Below are 15,152 nucleotides of genomic sequence, written 5' to 3' on the forward strand. Positions count from 1 at the left end.
CCCCTCAGGTAGCTCCAAGCCTGCTGGCCCTCCCAGCCACCTCATTGCTTCAGCAGAAAGCAATAAACAACATTCTATTTCCTAACCTGACAAGTAAGGGCAAATTGACTTAGAGAGTTTAATTACTTTTTTTTAAAAAAAGTACTTATGCCATTGGTTGCCATGGCAACGCATTCTCATTAGATGGCTCAGAAATGGCAGTATTGAAGAAACAGTGTGTCTTTGTAACTGCTAGTCCAACAGTAACATACAATTATTGACTATAAATGCTTCTTGCTGTTTAGAACAGCCAGTACAACAGCCAAGAGTGGAATCCCCACTCGTTTCTCCAAGTTTTTCTCGCTTCTGACTCTTCACTCTCTCTCCTTCTCTCCTTTTCACTCAGGGGTAAAGCTTAGGTGGAAAAACCTATCCTGGAACAACCATCTCGGGAATGACTCACAAAGTGACACACTGCCTGAACATAAGCAATTCCATTTTCTTTAAATATTTTATCATTTAATTATTCATACAATTTTTTAGAGTGGAAAAATCCTATAGGTCTTCTTCCACCATCTCAGCTCTGCTCTTCAACAGGTATACATGAACCATAGCTCAATTCTTTTTCCCTTCCTTCTTTCCTTCCTTTTTTTTTTTTTTTTTAGAACAATTCCAAAACAAAACCAAGAATAGATCAGAGCTACAAAAGCCAGAACAGAGGTTCTCTCAGTAATGCTATACTCTGCAAAACAGTTTCAGAAGAAAAGAAATATTTATGTTAAGTGAAATCAAATGTATTTTTAACCTCCTAAATTATGCATTTTTACATGGCATAATAGGGAAGCACAGTCTTTTCTTTCTTACTCTTGACAAGATAAAATGATGCAACTAACCCAAGATTAATATTACAGTCCTCTCTTTCAACCAGCTTTTCCCAAAATGATACATTGCTGTTAAAAATTCATCTGGTTATGCTGAGGCCTTGTCCTTATCAAACAACACACTGGGATTTAGCACAGCTGAAATATTTCCCCTTGCTATTATCCTTGGATATTTGTATTCTAACGGCCAAAGGAAAGAACATACATATAATGAATATATGTATAATGAATATACGGCATAAGTTTCCCCCTCCCAGCCCCCAGAAGTGCACAACATGGCATTTTATGTGGGTTTTTTCTTTATTTTTTTTTAACTTTTACATTTTTATTCCAAAGCCTTGAAATCATTTTACAAAGCAAATGCCTTTTCCCCACTTTACTGCTGGCAGACACCAGGAAGGAATAGCAGGACAAGGTTAAGGAGTAGTTTTCTACAGCAGCCTCCCACCAGCCACACCCCCCTAAAACCTCTTTAATTTATTCATATAGGGTTTGTTTGATCATCCTGGTGCATCTGTCCTAGGGAAGGAGCAGGTCACAGAAAGGGCTGTCACGCTCCTGCTCCCCTCTCTGCTGTTCACCTGAGCTCAGCAGCGAGATCACAGGGAAACACAGACCGTGCCTGACATTCATCTCCCAGAAATCAATGTGGATGGTATTAAGAACCCAGCCAGAACGGCATAATAAACGTGCAGAGCACCTCGGGAGATGGGAGAATAAAAGGAAAATATATGGGGGTCAGAGCTGGGCCACGTGGAGGTCAAACAGACCCCTCGCCCAAAGGAGCCCAGGAGTGAAGATTTACAAGCACAGTTCAAATGCAGTGAAATGGTGAGATGGGGCTTTCAAAAAAAAAACACCTGTCAGTGTCCTATTTGTTTTCAGTTGTTAATGCTTTCAGAGCGTGGAAAATATTGAGCAATTTTATGGCTTATTGTTGAAGTATAAAATCTGGGTAGGTCATGACGATTTGTGAAATTACAGATGGGGGTTGTGGCAGAAAGAAATGTTTGGTTTAAGATTAAACAGCTGGCCTGTGTTCTGGGGAATAAAAAAAAAAAATCCCCCTAAATTACTGTATAGATTTTGCTCATTGAGATCACCAAGATCCTTTAGATTTTTCCAAAGGAAAAAAAAAAACACTTTCAGATTGGCACTGGGGTTTGGAAAAACGAGTTTTGCTTTTGTTCTGTCAATATATGTCAAAAAGCTTTAAGAAGATGCCTGCAGGTGAGGATTCTGCAGCTTTGCTTGCAAACGTGCAAGACAAACAAAATAAACATTTCCAAGTGTTTTCCAGAAGCTGACCTGGGGATCCTCGGGGTGAGAAGAAATTCAAGGTACAAAATTATCCCCCACATTAATGGCTTCGAAATGTTCTCCACTATCAAATTAAAAATAAAAATCCTGACAGTATATACAAAGCCAAGCACAAGAGATTTCCTGTGGAAGGCATTACTCTCTTATTTTTCATGCAGCATTCAGAAGAAACCTCTCTGGGTTTTGCTTTTTATGAAGACTAGGAAAAGAGTTTGTCATTCTGGCACAGCGTGGAAAACAAAAATGGATATTGGATTGTTCCTTTAATGCAAAGGATGAGCAGATAGCCATGCAATATTTATCACTGAGGGGCAGAGGAAGCAATCAATAACCCTGTCCCACGTGGGCCATTTTTCTCGTTACTTTATAGGCCAAATCCAGGTCTCCAAATCCACGAGGCATGAAAAAAACTCACCCCTGCAGTCAAGGCCATCGTTAAAACTCATCTGCTCCTCCTGCCCTGCTTTGGAGCTCTGAACTCCTGCTCTGGTTTCTCTGCACAGGAGTGAGTTTCATCCAACAGATACTGTTTACCCCTAAGCACAGCTCAGTACAAGCTTCTGAATTTCACCACTGAAAGGGCTTATGTAGAAAAAGATGTCAGTGTTCTATAGCTACTGTTAAAAAAGAAAAAAAACCAGACCCACACAAACCCAAATAACAAAACAAACCCTCACCCTAAACCATGACTTGCAAGGTGGGAATGGTCAGTTTTTCTTACCGACATTAATCTGCTTACATTCCAGTTCTCAGTCTTTCCCTGCTTCCCTTCTTCCTCAAATCCAGATAGAGTTATTCCTGCTGCTAATTAAATTCACCAGCTTCAGCTAATTATTCCAAATTTAAAACAGGGGGAAGGAAAGGAAACAAAAACACTTAAACAGCAACAATAAGAGATAAATGTCTTTCAGATTTAATTAATAACGTCTGGGACCCTTAAGGAACTGGTATTGATTTATTTGTATGGCTTTCAAAGCATAATTTCATAGCATCATTTTTTAAAAAAAACCCAAACCAAACAAGTTATGTCAGATTCCAAATTTAAGTCTTAATGATAATTCATTAATAAAAATGCCATGCAGGAGCAGTTAGTTATTTGACAGCTACAGGAAAGGAGAAATATGTCCAAGCTGCCTGCAGTTGAACAAACACTCAGCCTCAAAGTGTGTATCAAACCAAGCCCCCAGGTTTCAGAGTTCAGCAAAACCTCTAGGTTTGCTTTATTCACAAAAAAACAACATTTGGCAAAATGTCATAAGTTTGCTTTATGCTGCTGCTTTGAGGAGATCAACAATATTGGTATTTTCTTGAAGCCTCAATTTAATTATTTTCACTGTTGTTTTCATACTTTCACTTGTTGCCAACAGCTTTTGTACTTGAGCAAAATGAACACAGAACTCCTAGAACGGAAAAGCTGCTACTTTTCCTGCTTCTTAAAAGAAGCAAACAAACAAGCTTTCATTTCAAATGCTTAGGAAAAAAGATGGATGCAGAGGAAAGTTTAGTGCACAGGTACAGAGTGACCACACCACAGTCCCTGGGGCTCTCACCTCCCTCATCCTGATCCTGATTTCAGCCACATTTCCACACAGAGCACAAATAATCTCTCAGTGGCCTGTGCAGAATCCCATCAAGAAAGTCTTATCTTGGAAGCTCTGAGAAAGATAATGAGGGACAGACTTCAGTCTCTCTTTTAATTAAAGCAGAAAGTTATTCTGGTGAGTGGCTGTCCCACTCCTACCAGTATGGAGAAGCACCAGACTTTGTTGTTGAAGTGAGAGCCCACATTGCCATGCAGGAGATGGAGGCCACTGGATTGAGCAGGTACTCATCTCTGCACAGCCAAGGCAACAAAATCCCTGCCTGCATAAATTATCCCACAGGAACAACCGTCCCAGAGGAGGCTGCAGGTCCAACAGTGGGTTAATTCACAGAAAGCTGGGATTTCCAGATGAAGGATGGTTTGCATGGCATGATGCAGGCACTGTAGGGAATGCCTTTTACCCCTGTGGAAATGTTTTACTGCTGGACACACTAAGGCATCTTCCCATCAGTCTTCAGGTAAGCAGCTAAACACAGTCTGGTCATTCACAACACGACATGCTTGAGGTTCATGCCTTTAAGTTCTTTTTTCCCACTGCTCTGAAAGACTTAAGTTGTCTTTTTTGCTTTGGATTTTTCTCCCCCCCTCCCCAAACCAAGTGCTGCATTTTTTTTTTCCCTGAGCTTCACAAGTTTAATAGAAGAGCTTGCAAGTTGTGCAATTTTAAAAAACTTTGATCCAAATCTACTCTAAATGATGAGCAAAACACTTCAACCAATTCTTACAGATGCAAACATCAACCAAAAAAAAAATAAAAAAAATCTCAGCGTCCACTCAAAGCTGTAAGAGCTACCCACCCCCATTCCCTTCTCAAATGCTTTGTAAACAAGTCTCCAGTTAAAGCTAAAGAAACAATGAGACACTAAATTCATCTCACCTGGGACACCTCAATTATTTAATTAAAAATCATCTTTGGACACGCTAATCCTGGCTTTGGTTTGGCTTTCAGTCTCAGGAGGAGAAAGTGATTACTATAACACAAGCAAATCAACATTCTGCAGCAATATGGTACATTGAGTGTATTTATAAACAGGGAAGTATTATTAAAAAATAAAGAGCTTCCAAGCTCAGACTGAGTATGAGATTACAGTCGACTACAGGCACTGAGGACTGACTTCAGTTAATGGAGGAGAACTGCAATTAAAAACATTATTTTTACAAGTTTTAAACCCCCTCTTTTTAAACCATTTTTGCCATCTTTACCACTGAAAATGATATTTTTATGGAAAATGGAAGTACTACTAAAAATTGCAGCAGCCACGCCCGTGACTGGCTTCAACAAGGGAAGAGCCTCTTATTTCTTCTTGGTGTTTTTGCAAGGCATAACTAAGGCTCTGGGAGATCCTACAGGGTCAAATCCTCTTTTCTGAAAAGAAAGCCTTTAGAAGCCAAAACGTCTGGATTTTTTTTTTTTTTTTTGTTACAGTCCACCTCTCTGAGGTGGTCTGAGGGTGAAATCAATCCCTTGTAAAACATTTTCTGGCATTATTTTTCACTCACGTGAATTAGCATGACCAGAGCTCTAGAAGTTTACAGCTCTGAACAACAGTTCTCACCTCCTGACTCGAAAAGCACCTCCTTGTCGGCATTTTCCTCTGTTTGCAAGGTCAAGGTGAGGACAAAACCTGCTTCCCCAAAACAGTTTTTCCCTTCCTGTGATTAAACACAAACACTACATAGCAAGGAAGAGGAGGAGAAAAGAGCAGCTGCCTGGCCACACACCATTACACAGCCCTTTCAGGAGGCAGGCAACGACCTGGAGCCACCTCCTCTGAAGTGACCACCCTGAGCTTTGATTCCACTTCTCCAGAGCCCACGGGAGTCACAACCCACTCCTGAGCAAACCCACTGCTCATTAGTGCAGCTCCAACACTCTGTGAGGAAACCCCAGCCTGCAAACCTGTTACAGCTGGAACTATCTCTAGCCCAGTAATCTGAAGTCATTATTTATTTATTCCCTGGCAGTGTAGGTGGATAATTAGTGCACAATTTGAGGTTTTGTGGGCATGACAGCCTGCTCTGATAGCTGCCCCTCGTCCTGATTAAATCCCTGCCATCCAGCAGCACCTCATGTGAGAAAATTCTAGGCTCTGCCAGTAGCAGGTGGCCGTCTCGCAGTTTGAAACCATCGTGAATGTTTGGGGAGAGGGAAGAAATGCAGGAAGAATTTTATTTTATTTTATTTTATTTTCCGAAGCTTTATGTGACTAAAGCACCAAAGCACCTGTGAGAACGTGGATGTGCCTGCAGGGGAACGAAAGGGATATTACACCCAAGGCTTTATAACAGCATTAGGAACAGAAGACACACACAAGCCTTAGAAAGGAAAACAAACATATCTGAATGCTAGAAAAGTGAATTCAGCGTATGAGGTGCATTGGGACTGCTCTAGCCCACGCCCCGTGGAGAATAAGCAGAGGCTGTTTCAATGCAAGCCCTCGGCAGTCTCTTGTGCAGCCCTGGTTTCCAAGAGCTGGTGGTTCCCTGGTGGGGTTCAAGCCATGCCCCCCACCCCTTGGGGTACAGCCCTGCCCCACAATCCCAGGGCAGGCTGTGGCTGGGTTTAATGAGGTGTTGGTTTTGCAGATGGAGGCGGTGGCGGGGTTTGTGGTCTCTGCCCGCGGCGCCGGGACTTGTTCTCTTGTCGTAAGTGAGATCGGCAGATTTTATACGAGGAGCTCGGAAAGGTCAGAGCTCTGTGAAGTCTGCAAGCTGTACTGCTGTCCCCTTCATCCCTGACTCGCTAAATGCCAGTTAGCTGAGTGGCCTCGGGCAACAAATTAAAAACCAGTGGGATAAAATGGGCCATCATCTCAGATTCACGGAGTGGGAGTTCTGTGCGGATATTTATTTAAGACTTTTCTTCTCCCGTAAAATACCCGAGTCCTTACTGATCCTTTTTCCACGCTGCTGCTCCTCTCTGGTTCCAGTTTTCTTACTGTTGGTGCTCTGCCTGAGAGCACAGGGATGAATGATGGCTGAGCCCAGCCCAGGGGCCACCCAGGACCCCACATTTCTGTGGCACCCCAGGTCAGAACTCTGTGGGCCCTCCCGAGTGCCAGGACCAGCACGATGAGCATTCAGGGGGAAGGGAGAATGTCACCCCTCTTCCATGGTCAAAACAGGGAAGAAAGGAGGTGTCTGGCCATGCTCATGCCTTTAGGCTCCAGGGGAGATTATCACTATTTTCTGTAAATTCACGATCCCTTCAGAGTGTTCTTTGGACACCTCCAGGAGTTTTAGTGGAAGGGAGCTGTGTTATTTATTTGAAACCTCCCAGGTCTCACACACAGGACTTTCCTGACCAGAGTGGTTCATCTTCACAGCACAGGAGACACAGGACAGCTGTTTTTTACCTCCTCTTCCCAGTCTGGCTCACATGAAGAGCTTACCTTGGGTACCACCGAGGGACAGAGGGATTCTGGCACGTGCATTTCCTAAATCCCTCTGTGCACATAGGTTTCATAAAGGCATCCTTGACAGAGACTGGCTTGGAGAGGCCAGTCCAACACCTCAATCCACAGCTACTGCACAGATGATGAATAGATGTCACCCCAAACTCCCATCACAAAATATTACCTCTCAGCATCTTAATAAATACACTTCTTTCTTTCCTTGGACTGATCCCTTATTACATTTCAGGGCCTAGCTTACAAAGGACAGGTTCATTTGCTAATACATGAATCATTATTGCTTTGAGCCTCTGAGCTAGCATTTTTTATCAGCACGTCTCCAAATGTATTTGATTGCTGTTAGAAATCATTTTGGTTCACGCTCGACAACCAGGCCAACCTAAGCCAATATGCTCTGCCTGGCACCGTGGAAAGATGTTGTGAGAATTTAATTACTAACTGCAAGTTACTGTGCATATGGTGAATTTTAAATGGACTGTTTCTTTTATTTTTTTTTGTTGCCTCCAAGATAAAAAACCCCAGTTGTTTAACTCCAGCTTATTAAGATCTCTATCTAGCAGCCCTGATAAAATTGTTTCACATTGTATACCCTACAGAGAACAGCATGCTGCCTTTTCCTATCCACGAGCTGCCTGCAGACCATAAATGCCATCCAAGCCAAAGTGAGTCCTCTTTGCCCTTCTGTGAGCCTGGGCTAAACGTTTAGAGATTAGATTTACTTCACTGCCTTCATGTAAGAAAGCTTTTGGAAAAAAAACATTTGTTTTATGTGATAAGGTACAACAAAACACCGCTAGAACAGAACTTCTTAGTTCTGGCAGCAAGAGTCTCACCTTGGGGAAGGGAGGGAAGGATGGATAGTGGAGTTGTGGACTGTAAAAATACACTTAAAACAGTTTAAATCCACTCACTCTTTACTTCTCGTCTCCTTTTTCACTATTATGACAGTACTGATGCTCTTCTGCTCTTTGGTTTCTACGTGACATGAAAGCTCTGTGATGTATGTCACATTGACATTTCCCCCAGAACCTTATGTTGAATCAGATTTCATCAGCACATTAACAAGGAGGAGGAAGAGGGTTTTCAGAATGTCTTATTAATACACACACTGCATGTATACAAGGCACATCAGACCTCCAGATTTTCATAAAGTCCTCAGCCCTGGCACAAATCAACTGATGAGGAGCCCAATTTTTCGAAGCAGCCAGCATTTTTCTACTTGCTCAAGCTGAATCTTTAGCTGGTGTGTGAAGGAACAGTTCTGTGAGACACAGTGATGCTGGGTTTACCTCAGACTAAATTTATCACCCACGCATTTTTCAATGCATTTTATAGGAGAAAAAAAAAAACAACCTAAAAGTTCATTTTTTTGACTTGTGCTCAGGCAAAGAAATTAAAAATTTGCTCCGAAAACCTTAGAATGGTGAGGTTTTGAACAGGTTTAATAGTTACACAGAGCCCTCTTCTACTAAACCCTAGCATAAAGAAGGAGAAAAGCCTCATGTCAGCCTGGCCTGATGGACAGCAAAAAGGGTCTCTGATTCACACCTAAGAAAGGAACTTTGGCTCCAGGATCAAACAGAAAGCAGGTTCCTAAGAGATGAAAAGTGTCCTGACTTTTTTTCTGATAAGGCTGAACACAACACAAATCCCTCACTGCCCCTCAGGAGCCCACTGAAGCTTTGAACTTCATTTCTGTTCAGAAAAAGAAGGCACGGTGCAGTAGCCTGGGCCTTGGTAATATGAGATGGTTTGAGACTGGGAGGGAAAAACGTGGCTTGGACATGCTGGATGTATTCTGAGTATTAAAAAAAAAGAAACTCCAACAGGGTTATCATCCAAAAAACAAGGGAAAACATTTTCAAAACACCCGTGTCACTTCAATGAGCCTCCACTCTGCTCTCAAGAGCAACTCGAAACGAACTTATACCGTCAAAAAGGAGAAAAAGTGGAGCCAAAGCTATTTAGGTTCAGATTCACAAAAATATTTAACCACTTCCCTTCAGTGAGCTGGACCCCAGCTGATCTGCTTGTCCTGCATTTGCACCCCTGATGCAGATTCTCATCTCATAACCCAACCAGCAAGACTGGAGCACCCCGTGCTTGTCTAGCCCAGACCTCCCCTGCAGGGTGAGAGTGGCCAGGTCAGCACCTCACTGACCCAGAATCATCCTGAACAGGCCCAACATCTCGCTAATTGCTTTTTAACACACACAAAAAAAGCAGCTTTGCAATGAAAAGAGCCATTTATTCTGTTTAAACACATTGTTTTCCTGCTTAATTTCCTCCTCCTTGCTGATAGGTGGCAGCAGTTTCTGCACAGAATGCCAGTGTTTGAAGTACACAGGGAATTGCAATAGGTTTTGGCAAATGTTTTCGCTGCTAATACACCACAGCACTGACCTGTGTGTTTTGGAGCTCTGTCAACAGATTAGGCAGATTTCGCTGTAATAAACCAAAAAAGCAGAAAAACCTTTCCTGAATCCTGATTAAAATGCCTTTATTAAAGCTCATTTATTCACGAGAAGAACCAACCCAGGGCCTTATCCCTGGGTGAATTGCTGTGTGTCAGTTGATGCTTTCCAGACTGGACCCAGTCGGGATGCAAAGGGATCCAAAGGGATCATCGACACTGCAGGAACAACACACGGCCAAAACCAAACACAAAACCGACCAAGCCACGTACAGGCTGAGAAATCATCATCACTGCCGCTCACTGCTCAGTTACAAGCACATATTAATGATTCACAGTTGATTCATGAAGACTTATTAAACAAAAAAGAGGAGAAGGGTGGCTATGTCCATGGAATACATTCTCGGATGCTCTGCGCTCTTTGATCGCGAACTGCACGCTTTGTCACACGGGCTGCCAGAGGAGATTCAGCCTGGCTGAGATCCAAAATCTATGTTAAAACCAGCCATGTATGTTCTACACCACAGAGCAGCTCAGGAGCCCGACGGGTTCTCACCCTGCTGTCACCCAGTCCCACGGATGACAGAGAGCATCTGCTTGCACAGCTAAAGAGTTGTCTGCCAGTGATACTAAAAAAGCACCACACTCAGTGCAGAAAAATATATTTTAGAACAGGATGACAGAGGTCAAGCTAAGAAGGGTGTTAAAAAAGAGCTGGCAGCAGTTATTCACAGGTTTTTTTACCATCAGAGAACTACAGGGCATCCCACGGAATGCAAAGCAGCAATGCTGACTCGCAGCAATTGTGCTATTTATTACAGCAGGATGTTGAGACATCCAGAGGTGTAAGTGGATTAGATACACATGGGCCCACCTTTGTTGTTAAATCTGGTGGTTGGGTCGGTGTGTGCAGCCTCTGGCTTGGGAAGTCCTTACCTTGAGAAATTAGGGGGGAGATACAAGATGAAAGGATCATTCTGCATTTTCACTGTGTCCTATTCCATTCTTCCAGCCATCAGTTATTGACTGTTTCCAGTGATGAGGAGACAGGCTACGCAGACTTCTGGCAGAAGTATGGTAGCAGTCTGTAGTGCCATCAGCCCAGTTTGGGATGTGCCTCCCCTGACAGGCACAGAGCTCCTCTGCTTCAGGACAGCTCGCAGTCTGCTGTGCTCTTCTCAAAAACGGGCTGACTACCTTTCAGAACAGATTATGTGCCATTTAAATTTTAAAATGCACATATGCCTCGCTCTTCTCGTTTTCCTTTGTGGGACAACTTTGAATTTTAATACAAGTGTCCAAACGTACACTGATAAAACATGCAGCTCATGTCAGCAGTAAAATGCATAGTAATTTATTAACTTCTCGAGTGTGAATACAAATTGATTTGATGATGTGCCACATAATGGAAAATTATTCTCAGTCACAACTTGCATTCTAGTTGCTGCGTTATTTTTTCCTTTTTTAATTAAACATTACAAAGAGTTTGAAAACTGCACAACACTTGTTGGTGGCCAACAGGAAACTGTAATGCCATGAAAAGTAACCAGTCCTTTTAACATGTTTTTTGAAGAATGCTCTCGATTCAGAAATTAAGCTCCTCAAAAGCAGGTCGCCATATATTGCTTCACTGGGTGTTTTGAAATAAGCATTCTTGGACAAAGAAACATCGTTTTTACTCAGGACAACCTCTCAGCTCCATACCTTTAGTTACAAGTCATTAATGCTTTTGTAATATAAGTCAGTGTATCTGTGGAACCATTACAATGTGCTAAAGTCACTGTATATCTCTCCTTCTAATGTCATTGATGGCTGGGGCATTGTAAAGACACACCTGAAATCTTCACACAGCAAAAGCATCCCACACCTTTAGAGGAACAAGGAGATTGTTTAGAAAACATTTTGGAGAAGATGTAAATATTGATGCACTTCGTGCCAAATTCACTGATAATTATTAACCATGTAATTTCAGTATTTATTCCTTGAGTTCCCTTAGTTCCCTAGGTGGGCAGAGTACACTCAGAGCATTAATGTTTCCAGAACATCCTGGTTACCTCACAGGAAGCTCTAAATGTGTGGTGCTAGTTAATGTATTTTCCATGTATTCAGTAATTAGAGCTCTCACCTTAAATTCTCTAATGTCACACACAGAAAAAGAATATCAAATTGTATGACTGGTCTCTCGAACAGCTCTTCCAACACAAACATTTATTAAGTTTGGGATTCTTTCCAAAGAGAACATGGTATTAAGTTTACTGCAGTGACGTGTAGATCTAGACACATGTGAAGACCTGATCATTCCCTGATTTCTGTCCAGCTTGTTATTGCAGCTAAACTGCAATACCACCTTTGATCTGTGGCATGACCTCTCCCAAACGCTTTGATCAGCACTAAGAAGCAGGCAGTCAAAACAGCAGCAGCCAGAAATGGAACATCATGGTTAGAAACACCTTCAGTCAAGGGAATTCTGGCAGTTGCTCTTCCTGCTCAAGCCTTGCTCGAGAAACCAAAGGTATCTGTGTCCTAACTGGATGATCATGTGCCAAACTGCCTCTGAACTGCAATTCCTGCTGAAGTTCTTCTTACACCCCAACTCGCTGGATCCCTAGCCAGGCCATAATGCCCTTCTGCATGTCTGTTAATGAAGCATTTCCAGTGAATGCTGGAGACTGAAGGAATTACATGCTGCGTAATTGATCTAAAGAGCAGATTAGGGCTGGTGCTATTTCATTAAATCTTATTAGCCCTGGCTTAAGTACTTAAAATTGCAGCTGTCCTGTGTCAGACAGATTATACCCCCTTGTCATATGGTAAGTGAGATTTTCATCTACCAGACCGCAGCTTTTAAAAAGGAGCAGGCTGGTGAAATATAAGAATGTCAACAAGGGTCCTCCCCAAACACCTTCTTTAGTTCTTTTTCTCTTAGTTACTTCCATTGGAGGTTATTGTTCCTCAGGAACCAGTGAGCCAGCAAGACCAGAGGAAAATTTTGGCTGAGGAAAAAATAGCTTTAATCAAGCCAAAAAGAAATTCACCTTGGAAAATAGTTTATGGCTCTCAAAGGAGAAAGATTTGTATTGTTTTACCACAGGACTCCAACTAAATTTTAGGGATCTTGACATGCTCAGAAAAGTCTATTTTTACTGCTTTGCCTCTGACAATAATGGGCTAGGCCTGATGTTCTTTCTCACATTCTATTCTTCTGTCCTCCGACCTAGTATTTAGCTCCATAATCTCCCAAATCAAACAAAATAGCAAATGAAGACTTTGATCTGAATTTTCTCTACAAGGCATATTGCACTACATTAAATACTTTTCAATATCTAGAACTGCTGCACTGTGGGAAAAAGGACTGAAAATCTGCACAATATTAAGCAGGATTTCAGATAATACTAAGGGGTGAAATACTGACAAAAGAACCCTAGACTTTGGTTAAAACAGATAATACTCAAGGCTTTTTTTTTATCATTATTCCTTTGATGAGAGAATATTTAAGGCCCTCTCACATGCAGAGTCACCATGTTAATACCAGAGCCAAATCAGTGGTTCATACAGATAAAGACTAAAGTAAAAATAATCCAACAGATGTGCTTTGCAAATATAAGAAATTATTTCAGCAAATCTTAAGAAAAGCACAGTCACAGAAAATACCGACTCCACCTTTAAGAGTTCTTTGAATTCTTTTCTATTAGTCTGTAAATCTCAGAGCCACTTATCTAGCACAAAAATCTGCTTTCCTTCTTTTACCCCAAGTTTGGTTCTTGCAACCCTCCTGCAGCCTTTGGCCTCAGCCCTCAAACCTGCCAGGACTGACCCCCCCTTCAGGCACTGTGACCACAGACAAATGACATCCTGTACCTGCTCCTCTCTCTGCTGCAAAGCTCCCAAACAGCTCGTGCAAGACTCCTTTTGGGATGGGAAATTTAAAACCTGGTATTCCTCTGCATACTCAGCCTTCTTTTTTCATTTACCCGGGATGTGAAGGGCTTGCTGTCCCACTGCTAACCAAGCATCAAGTGTAGATTGGGAATTCAAGGTAAGGAAAAAAAAAAAAAAGGGAGGGAAATAAAGCACATGGCATATTTGCTTCTGTTCAGTACTGTAACTTTATACTCGAAGAGTTAGGCATTTACTAGTCACATTGATACATAATTACTTTCAACTTCCAGCCCTGTTCATGTAAAACAGTTGGCACTTGCTCACTGGAAAGGCTGAAAATGGTGTGAATGACCCGTTACTCCCCAGAAAACTCACCTGCTAAAGTCATCTTTCCCTTCTTTTGCCTTCTCACCTCCCTCAAGGAGTAAAGCTCCACCAGAGCAAACAAAAGGAGAAAACAGCTTTCATGTAATTTAAAATGGGGAAATCTGTGTCTGGACGGAAGAGGAGAAGTCACTTGCAAACACACTCCTGTACAAAGCTTTCAACAGCTGTTCCATGGATGGTAACTGCAATTTTAAATGGTCTAACAGTCAACATAAGGAGGTTAAATGCAGGGCAGCTGTTCCCAATCTATATTTAGCCTGAAGCTTCCTACCTGGTTCAGACCTGCAGGAAGGCTTGAATACAGAGATTGTCCGTGATTTTATACTGTATTCCTTGATTTATTAAAGATGCTGTTCCCCCTGCAGGTCTTATTACGCTGTCCAAAAGGTTGTGTTCAACTAACCGTAAACACAGATTTTGAAGCATTTTTGTATCTAGAATCTCACCCAGAATTATTCTTTTGTAAATATCCATGCGTAACCAGGCCCACCTGACATAAATAAAGATCAGCAATTAGCCATAAATAAACTCCAGAACTGGCTTTGTGTTGCATTTTCCACACTCTGCTTCAGAAATAAAATCAGGGCAAAATATAATGACATGCTTTCCAGACACTAACCAAGAGCTGACAAGAACTGATGGATTTTGCATGTTAAAAGTAAATATTTTATTACATATCATGCCCTTGAAAAATTAACTTTGTTTCCATTCGATTTTTGTTCAGCATGCCTTGAAATAGGAACGGCAGAAGCTCTTCAAGGAACAGATCACCGAGACTCACGGCACCGCAGTGACTGCAGTCACCTGGCTGAGGAAAACAAAGCAATTTTTGGTTTTTAAAGTCCTATATAAAATATTAAACGGTGAAATTAACAGATCCCATCTGCGTCTCTCCTTCACGTGTGACCGAATCTGCTGCACTGAAAAACCTGCACTGACAAATCTGTACTGAAATAATCTGCCTGGCACGGACCCACACCCAACACCCGCTGGTGTCGACAGTGACCATCAACCCTGTCAGTGCTCTGTCCACCTGTGCACACATCCTGCATGAACCACTGGACACATAAATCCAGGTTCACAAGGATGCTGTCAGTGGGTCAGCTCCAGTAAAACATTCCTGTTTCAGAGTAACAGTATTTATATTTTATATTTCTATGTGGCTCCCTCCCTCTTGCTCTAATTTGCCTTCTTAATCGCTCTGTTCGTGTTTGTTTTCCAAATGCTGGGAAGCCTTTGCTGGCTTGCTCAGGAACCTTGTCTGGGCAGTGTTTCCT

This window comes from Empidonax traillii, unplaced genomic scaffold (genome assembly GCF_003031625.1).
Source record: "Empidonax traillii isolate 1590-97213 ecotype Southwest subspecies unplaced genomic scaffold, ASM303162v1 scaffold1233:size172748, whole genome shotgun sequence".
Classification (NCBI taxonomy): domain Eukaryota; kingdom Metazoa; phylum Chordata; class Aves; order Passeriformes; family Tyrannidae; genus Empidonax; species Empidonax traillii.